Source organism: Arachis ipaensis, chromosome B05 (genome assembly GCF_000816755.2).
Source record: "Arachis ipaensis cultivar K30076 chromosome B05, Araip1.1, whole genome shotgun sequence".
In the NCBI taxonomy this organism is placed as follows: domain Eukaryota; kingdom Viridiplantae; phylum Streptophyta; class Magnoliopsida; order Fabales; family Fabaceae; genus Arachis; species Arachis ipaensis.
In genome coordinates, this window is record NC_029789.2 from 77939811 (window position 1) to 77949836 (window position 10026).

The following is a 10026-nucleotide window of genomic DNA, read 5'->3' on the forward strand; positions in this document are numbered from 1 at the left end:
GGCCTAAGCGGCTAAACCAAGTTGTCCCTAACCATGTGCTTGTGGTGTGAAGGTGTCAAGTGAAGACTTGAGACTGAGGGGTTAAAGTTGTGGTCCAAAAGCAAAAAGAGTGTGCTTAAGATCTTTGGACACCTCTAATTGGGGACTCTAGCAAAGCTGAGTCACAATCTGAAAAGGTTCACCCAGTTATGTGTCTGTGGCATTTATGTATCTGGTGGTAATACTGGAAAACAAAATGCTTTGGGTCACGGCCAAGACTCATAAAGTAGCTGTGTTAAAGAATCAACATACTTAACTAGGAGAATCAATAACACTATCTGGATTCTGAGTTCCTATAGAAGCCAATCATTCTGAACTTCAAAGGATAAAGGGGGATGCCAAAACTGTTCAGAATCAAAAAGCTAAAAGCCCCGCTCATCTAATTAATACTGATCTTCATAGATGTTTTTGGAATTCATTGTATATTCTATTCTTTTTATCCTATATGATTTTCAGTTGCTTGGGGACAAACAAAAATTTAAGTTTGGTGTTGTGATGTGCGGATAATTTATACGCTTTTTGGCATTGTTTTTAGTATATTTTAATTAGTTTTTATTATATTTTTATTCGTTTTTATTTAAAATTCACTTTTCTGGACTTTACTATGAGTTTGTGCATTTTTTTGTGATTTCAGGTATTTTCTGGCTGAAATTGAGGGACCTGAGCAAAAATCTGATTCAGAGGTTGAAAAAAGACTGCAGATACTGTTGGATTCTGACCTCCCTGCACTCAAAGTGGATTTTCTGGAGATACAGAAGCCCAATTGGCGCGCTCTCAATTGCTTTGGAAATTAGACATCATGGGCTTTCCAGAAATATATAATAGTCCATACTTTTCCCAAGATTTAATGGCCCAAACGGGCGTTCTAAGTCAGCTCAAGAATTCTTGCGTTTAACGCCAGATCTGGCATAAAAACTGGAGTTAAACACCCAAACTGGCACAAAAGCTGGCGTTTAACTCCAAGAATAGTCTCTACACATGAAAGCTTAAATGCTCAGCCCAAGCACACACCAAGTGGGCCCCGGAGGTGGATTTTTACACTAAACACCCTAGCTTACTCATTTTCTGTAACCCTAGGTCACTAGTTTACTATAAAAACTACTTTTAGTGATTCATCTTATACCTCATGACACTTTACACATTTCTTATTGTATTCTATACGGCATGAGTCTCTAAACCCCATTGTTGGGGGTGAGGAGCTCTGCTGTTCTTCATGAATTAATGCAATTACTACTGTTTTCCATTCTATCACGCTTGCTTCTATTCTAAGATATTCATTCGCACTTCAACCTGATGAATGTGATGATCCGTGACAATCATTATCATTCTCGCCTATGAACGCATGCCTGACAACCACCTCCGTTCTACATGCAATCAAGCTTGAATGTGTATCTCTTGGGTTTCTAATCTAAGATTGGAACCTTCCTGGTATAAGCTAGAATTATTGGCGGCCATTCCTGAGATCCGGAACGTCTAAACCTTGTCTGTGGTATTCTGAGTAGGATCTGGGAAGGGATGACTGTGACGAGATTCAAACTCGCGAGTGTTAGGCGTGTGACAGACGCAAAAGGATCAATGGATCCTATTCCGACATGATCGAGAACCGACAGATGATTAGCCGTGCGGTGACAGCGCATTTGGAACATTTTCACTGAGAGGACGGGAAGTAGCCATTGACAACGGTGATGCCCAACTTAAAGCTTGCCATGGAAGGAGACTTGCGTGCATGAAGAAGAAGATAGTAGGAAAGCAGAGATTCAGAAGACAAAGCATCTCCAAAGCCTCAACATGTTCTTCATTACTGAATAACAAGTATTTATTTCATGTTCTTTTACTTTTTACAATTAAATATGAGAATTGTTAATATCCTGACTAAGAGTTACAAGATAACCACAGCTTGCTTCAAGCCGACAATCTCCGTGGGATCGACACTTACTCACGTAAGGTATTACTTGGACGACCCAGTGCACTTGTTGGTTAGTTGTGCGGAGTTGCAAAAGTGTGATTGTAATTTCGTGCACCAAGTTTTTGGCGCCGTTGTCGGGAATTGTTCGAGTTTGGACAACTGACGATTTATCTTGTTGCTTAGATAAGGAATATTTTATTTTTGTTGGTTTAGAGTCTTTTATTTGAGTTTAGTTTCATATTTTAAGTTTGGTGTCAATTGCATGCTTTTATTTTTTTTTTAATTTTTTGAAATTGCATGTCCTTAGTTCTTTCTTGATTTAAAAAAAAAAAATTTTCTAAGTTTGGTGTCTTCTTTGTGTTTTCCCTTAAATTTTCGAAAATTTGTGTTTGATTTTCTAAAAATTTTAAGTTTGGTGTTTTTGTACTTTTATTTACTTAAAAATTTTTCAAAAATTTGTTCTTGGTGTTCATCTTGATCTTCAAAGTGTTCTTGGTGTTCATCTTGACATTCAAAGTTTTCTTGTTTGTTCTCTTTGTTTTGATCTAAAATTTCTAAGTTTAGTGTCATTTTGTTGTTTTTCTCTTTCCTTATTAAAATTCAAAAATTAAAAAAATATCTTTTCCTTATTTTACTCATAAATTTCGAAATTTTGCATTAATTTAGTCAAAGATTTTCAAAATCATATCTTTTTTTTAGTCAAGTCAATATTCTAATTTCAAAAATTGTTCTTTTCAAATCTTTTTAATTTCTTCTCAATCATATCTTTTTTTTTAATTTACAATCATATCTTCTCAATCATATCTTTTTCGAAATAATTCTCAATCATATCTTTTTAATTGCTAATTTCAAAATCTTTTTATTTAATTAATTAATTTAGTTTTCAATTTGCTTTTAGTTTATTTTCTTTTTGTTTTCGAAATTTTATTTTATTTTCCATTTATTTTACTTATTATTTTCGGTTACTTTTAAATAAAAAAATAATTCATATAAATTCCCTTTTCTCCATCATGGACATAAGTTGAAATGAACAGTCCAGAAGGACTCTGGGGTCATATGCTCACCCCATTACAGCTGCATATGGGAGTAGCATCTGTATACCTCCCATCAAAGCAAGCAGCTTTGAGCTAAATTCTCAGCTCATTATCCTAGTGCAGCAAAATTGTCTGTATTCCGGTCTTCCACTGAGTTCTGGCATAGTATGTGATAAAGAAGTGGATCAGGATGTCTATAGATTATTATTGTTTCCATTTGCTGTAAAAGATCAAGCTAAGAGGTGGTTAAATAACTAACCCACAGCAAGCATAAAAATATGGAGACAATTAATAGACAAATTCCTGAATCAATTTTACCCTCCAAAAAGGATGACACAGCTAAGGCTGGACATCCAAGGCTTTATACAAGAGGATCATGAATCTCTTTATAATGCCTGGGAGAGGTACAGAGGGATGCTAAGAAAATGCCCCTCTGAAATGTTTTCAGAGTGGGTACAGTTAGGTATCTTCTACTATGGACTTACAGAAAAAGCTCAGATGTCTCTAGACCACTCAGCTGGTGGATCTATACACATGAGAAAGACAATTGAAGAGGCTCAAGAACTCATAGATACAGTTGCTAGAAATAAACAACTGTACTCAAACAGTAAGTCCTCCATAAAAGAAGAGGCTATGGCAGTAACTACTGATCCTAATCCTCAAGAACAGATTGTTGAACTTAATCAGCAATTACTCCATATGACAAAATAATTAGCAGAATTCAAAGAGATGCTCCAAGACACTAAAAATGCTAACAAGAATATAGAAGCACAATTGAATCAGACAAGACAGTAGCTATCTAAACAGATAATAGAAGAATGCCAAGCTATCCAACTAAGGAGAGGAAAGACATTGAATAACTCAGCTCAAAGTAGCAAAAAGTCAAGAAAGGAACAAATGACAGAGGATGACCAAACCACTGCCCAAAATCCCTCTGAGGACATCAAGAGCCTAGAGAGGAATAACTCTGGTGTTCAAACGCCAGAAAAGGGGAAATTTTGGCGTTAAACGCCCATTCCTTGTCCAGTTCTGGCGTTCAAACGCCAGAAAAGGGTAGGAAGCTAGCGTTAAACACCCATCCAGCACCCAATCCTGGCGTTCAAACGCCAATGAGGGATCAGACACCTGCAAGTGCCGATAGTAACCCCTCTAAGAAGGCTTCTCCAACCACTTCTGTAGGGAATAAACCTGCAGCAACTAAGGTTGAAGAATATATAGCCAAGATGCCTTATCCTCAGAAGCTCCACCAAGCGGAACAGGATAAACAATTTGCCCGCTTTGCAGACTATCTCAGGACTCTTGAAATAAAGATCCCGTTTGCAGAGGCACTTGAGCAAATACCCTTTTATGCTAAGTACTTTTATTAAGAAAGTAAATATGAACTAGAAAAACAACTATGAACTGAATAGCAAACTAGAACTAGAAAACAAACAAATTTTGAGTAATTTCTCTGACTATTTGGAGCTGACAACTAATTATGCTGGGGTGCAATGTGTCATTCATGCAATCCATGGTGGAACACCAAACTTAGAATTGCACATTCACCCTTAGATTTCTTTGGTGTGCAACACCGAACTTAGCTCCTTGCAATACAGAGAATTTACTTAACTCTTATTGACAAGCTATGAAAAGAGAATTACCTTTAGTTGGGTTGCCTCCCAACAAGCACTCTTTTATCGTCACTAGCTTGACGGTTGGTCTTTGTCAAGGAGGGATGTAGTGCCTTAGGTCTTCTCCCCTTGCAGTGAAGCGGTCTCCACTTGATTCCATGAGGATCTCTACATATTCTAGGGAGAGAACCTTTCTGATGGTGAACACTTGAGGTAATTGAGATGGAATGGTTGGAAGATGAGGTGGGATTGGTGGATGGTGGGCTGATATCACCTTGTCTCCAGTGGAAAATCCCTCTGTAGGAATCTTCTTCCTTCTCCATCCTCTTGGCAATTTCTTCACAACTCTTTCCTCCTCTTTTAGAGGTGCCCCAGTGATTATTATGTCAAGAAGTCCCTTGTTAGCTGCTCCTCTAAACTCTTGTGGCTTCAGTTCTTTCTTGAGTTCTCTGGGTTGCTATATCTCTTGAGATTCTTGCTTGTTTACCAAGGACTATTTCAGGGGTTCAGCTGCTGATTCACTATTGCTTTCCTTTGTGCATGTGTTGTTGTGATCATTCTTTGACTTTTTGGGCTCTGGCTCAGACTTAGATGTAAGTTTAAAAACATGGAAGGTGAGGTGTTAATCATGTATTCTCAGGATCAACTCTCCTTGTTCCACATCTATCAGGGCTCTAGCAGTGGCTAGAAATGTTCTCCCCAGAATAATAGGATGATGGTAACTTTCCTCCATTCCAGGACAACAAAGTTCGTGGGAAGGAAGTAGTTTCCCACTTTCACCAACACTTTTTCAACCACTCCTTCAGCCTGCTTCTGAGTCTTATCGGCTAATTATATGATTACATCAGTGGATCTCAGCTCATTTATTTGCAACTTCTTCATAAGAGACAGAGGCATCACATTTATGCTAGCTCCCAGATCACAAAATTGATGCCAGGGCATTTTGGCCAGTTTCACTGACCTTTTCTTTATGGTTTTAGGATAGTTTCATGCATTTTCTTAGGAAATAAGCAAGTTTTGGGTAAATAATCACTTACATCTTGATTCAAGCAAACATTGTGAATTTTACATGATTTCATGAGAATTATGCATGAATTAAATGACAAAATTGAATGATGCATGTCTCATAACTTGGATTAGAGCTTTGATGCACTTTGTTGCTTGATTTCAGGACAAAGGAAGCAAGGAAGAACCACGTTAGTAGCCACGTTAGTCTAGCTAACGTGACCACTAACGTGGAATGGAGGCTAACTTGCAACGTTAATGAGAAAAGTGATCACCAGTAACGCCTTTGTGAGCCATCATAGCCCACGTTAGTTGCCACGTTAACTATGTTAACGTGGAAGCTAACGTGGAAGAGAAGTAGAACTCCAACGTTAGTGGTAAAAGTAGGTACCACTTGTAACGACCCAATTTTCAGTACGCCTAGGACATACCAGAAACTGAGTGCTACCAATTTGTCATCCTATATATTATCTATTATTTATTATATGAGCCTGATTCGTTGTTAAAAGGTAGTTAGTTAGCGAGGTACTTTTTTTTTTGAAAATATTTGGATTAATAGACGGATTCATTCATAATCAACTCACAGCTGTTAACAGATAAAACAGTTATAAGCAACCACACATAAATACATCACGAGTAGCTAGCAATATTCAGTTATCCAGCTTTTATTAGAGTATAGACCTTTAGTTGGAACACCCCTAGGTATAGCTAAATAATAACTATATACATATACATACATACAACATCCTAGGTCCTGACCTATTCAAAAGGTCCCTAAGCTGGCACCTAGGCTAGCCTAGACTCTATACTCACCTAGTCCCTCTAAACTACTAAAGCGAGGGAAAGAACGTTCTAAGTCTTCACAACTCAGGTCAGGTGGAACGTCATCAAAAGATAGAACATCATCTGCTACTCCTCTGCACGATCAGACTTTTCCACAGGACGTCTGATAAACCACTATTTTATGGTTTATCTTGTGCTCAATTGAGTGGTTTTTATTAACTCTTTACCCACTTGTTCATACTATTTGCATGGTTTTACATTTGCTTTCCTAATTACGTGCTTTGATTGAAAACATGCTTCTTTAGACTTATAATTGCTAATATTAATCTTCTCTTATTACCATTAGATGCCTTGATATGTGTGTTGAGTGATTTCAGATATTATAGGCCAGGAATGACTCAGAGGATAGAAAGGAAGCATGCAAAAGTGGAAGGAATACAAGAAGTTGAAGAAGTTGCTAAGCTGTCCGGCCTGACCTCTCTGCGCTCAAACGGCTATAACTTGAGCTACAGAGGTCCAAACGACGCAGTTCCAGTTGCGTTGGAAAGCTAACGTCCGGGGCTTCGATTTAATATATAATATGCTATAAATGCTCTGACGCTAGGTGACGCGACCGCGTGCTCCATGCGGCCGCGTCGCAAGTGACGAAAATCAGCAAATCTGAATTCGCAACCAGCGAATTCTGGGCTGTTTCTGACCCAGTTTGCGGCCCAGAAAACACAGATTAGAGGCTATAAAGTGGAGAAATGCATCCATTCATAGGAGGCTCTCATAATTCACAATTTTAGGAGTAGATGTAGTTTTTAGAGAGAGAGGTTCTCTCCTCTCTCTTAGGATTAGGATTTAGGATTTCTCTTAGTTTTAGGAGTAGCTCTCAATCCAAGGTTCTTTATTTTTATTATTTTCCCAATTTTATTTATGAATTCTTCTATGTTACAGATTACTCTTTGAATTAATGTTATTTGAGGTATTTCAGACTTATGATTGCTCTCTTCAATTTATTAATGCTCTGTGTTTATCCAAATTATTTTCATTCAGGTAGACTTTCTTCCCTTTTGGCTTTGGTTAGGTAATTGGTAACACTTGAGTTGTCAAACTCAGGAGTGGTTAAAATTGGCTGATTTTGCTTTAGCTAGGATTGCTCTAACACTAGTCTCTCCTCAGGAGTTGACTAGGACTTGAGAATCAAGCTAATTAGTCCACTTGACTTAACTAAGTGGGATTGAAATCCAATTCTCATCACATCTGATAAGGATAACAAGGACAGGATTTCCGGTTCTCATACCTTGCCAAAAGTTTATTTTTCAATTATTTATTTATTTTTATTTCTTTGAAAATATACCTGTGCACATTGCCCAAACTCCAAATTTCTCAAAACCCCCAATTTACAATCTTCATAACCAATAATAAGAACATACTTCCCTGCAATTCCTTGAGAAGACGACCCGAGGTTTGAATACTCGGTTATCAATTTCAAAGGGGTTTGTTGCTTGTGACAACTAAAACGTTTGTACGAAGGGATTTCTGTCGGTTTAGAGACTATATCTACAACGCGACTATTTTTATGACATTCTTTACTGGCAAAAATCCTAACGTCAAAATGGCGCCATTGCCGGGGAATTGCAAACGTGTGCCTTATTATTGGTTATTGTAAATATTTGCTTTTTGATTTGTTTTTATTTTTATTTTTATTAAATTAAGAGGTTATTGATTTTTATTTTAAAAAATTTTTATCTTATCTTATCTTATTTCAAAAATCAAATTTCAAAAATTCAAATTTCAAAAAAAAATATAAAAATTCAAATTTCAAAATTTAATTTTCAAATTCAAAATTTAAATAACCTTTTAATTTAAATTTGTTTTTATTTTTGTTTTTAAATATTTATTAGTTACTATGAATTCTCACCCCTCTCGCTTCAAATTTGATTCCAATGTTGTTGTTAGGAATGGAAACTATAATGAGAACAGGCATCAAGGTTGGAAGAATCAAAGATGGGAGGAGCCACAAGGATTTAATCAACCCTCATGGCAACAACCACCTCCAATGGACTATCAACAACCTTTCTGTGATGCATATCAAGGCAATGACTATGGTGAGCACTCTTTTGATTATCAACAACCACCACCATATGCCTATAAACCCTCTCCTTAACATAACTTTGGACCACCAAACTCACAAGCCCCTTTCCGCCGTTCACCTCCATATGACCCTAACCCTCAACCACCATACCAACCACCTTATGAGCCATATGAACCATATATAGAACCACCCCAATTCCAACCCAATTACTCACAAGAACCACCACTTCAATATTCACCATCTCCATATCCATCAATCCAAGAGCACTATGATCCTATGTATGAAAGCCGAGTGCATCAAGAGGCAAAGGATCGTCTCAAGGAAACAGTGGATCGATGTCAGGCAACCGTTCAACAACTGGGGCAAGTATTAATTCAATGGGCTTCTAGACGCTTAAATACACAAGGATCAACCACAACCCCATGTGGACAGTCTAGTGAAGAGCGTAGCATAAAGGAGATACAAGAAACCCCAGTGGACAAAACAGAGAATGAATTCGTACTAGAACAAGTAGAAGATGCTGTCATTGTTCAAGAAGAAGAAGAAGTGGTTGAAGACTTAGGAGATGAAGAACCTCTATGGGAAAGTCCAGTCATAGAACCCCCTTCCAAGACATTTGAAATTGATGCTAAGGAGAGTGTACAACCTCCAAGGCATATCACAGTTGAAGACTTGGAAGAGGTTGATCAAAAGATGGAGATTCAAGAAGAAGAAGCACAACCTCCCATGCCCTTGGAAAAGCAATGAAGAGGAGATTGAATTGAAAGAGAGCTACCAAGAGGAAGAGGTTGAAATTGAAGAAGCTTGCAAAGAGGTGGTAATTATCAGAGAAGAGCACAGGGGAGTGGAACTTGCAATTTCATTAAAAATACCTCCCCCTAAGTTGCCATCATCCTTCACAACATTCAAGTGGGTAAAATTCATATCCTATAGCTTTCTAATTCCACTTGAATATGGGCTACTGGAGACGGATGGTCAACTTAGAGCTCTTTGTGACATTAAGAGTAAGAGGAAGATGGTCAGTGGTAAGAATTGTCCTGCAAGGTTCATTATGGTTGGAAGCTTTAAGTTTAAACACAAAGGTTGGTATAAAGCTCAACTGAATGGGTCTAGGAAGTTGTTTGGACACCTCAGTGAGAATTCAGATTGCTTGCCACCCAGATGGAATCATAATGATCAACACAAAGACGGGTGTAAAAGCAAGATTTGGGATCCTGGAATCTGCTATGACATTTGTCACTCCGGGAGCCTAAGAATCTGTTTGAAGCTTCTTAAGGGCTTTACATGCTTAGTTTGGGACCCCGGAGGTTACTGGAATCACAAACACTGGTGGAGATTCCTGGATAAGTTCAAGCATAAGCCACCATAACAGGAAGCTCATCAAATGTCCAACTTAAGGACTTTAACTAAAAGTGCTAGGTGGGAGACAACCCACCATGGTATGATCATCCTTTTTTCATTTTTTTATTTAGTTTTATTTGTTTTCGAGTTTTATCTTATTTTATTGTATTGAACCTGGAGTTTTGCATAACATTCATATTAGCATTGCATTCTGCATTTTTCATGCAT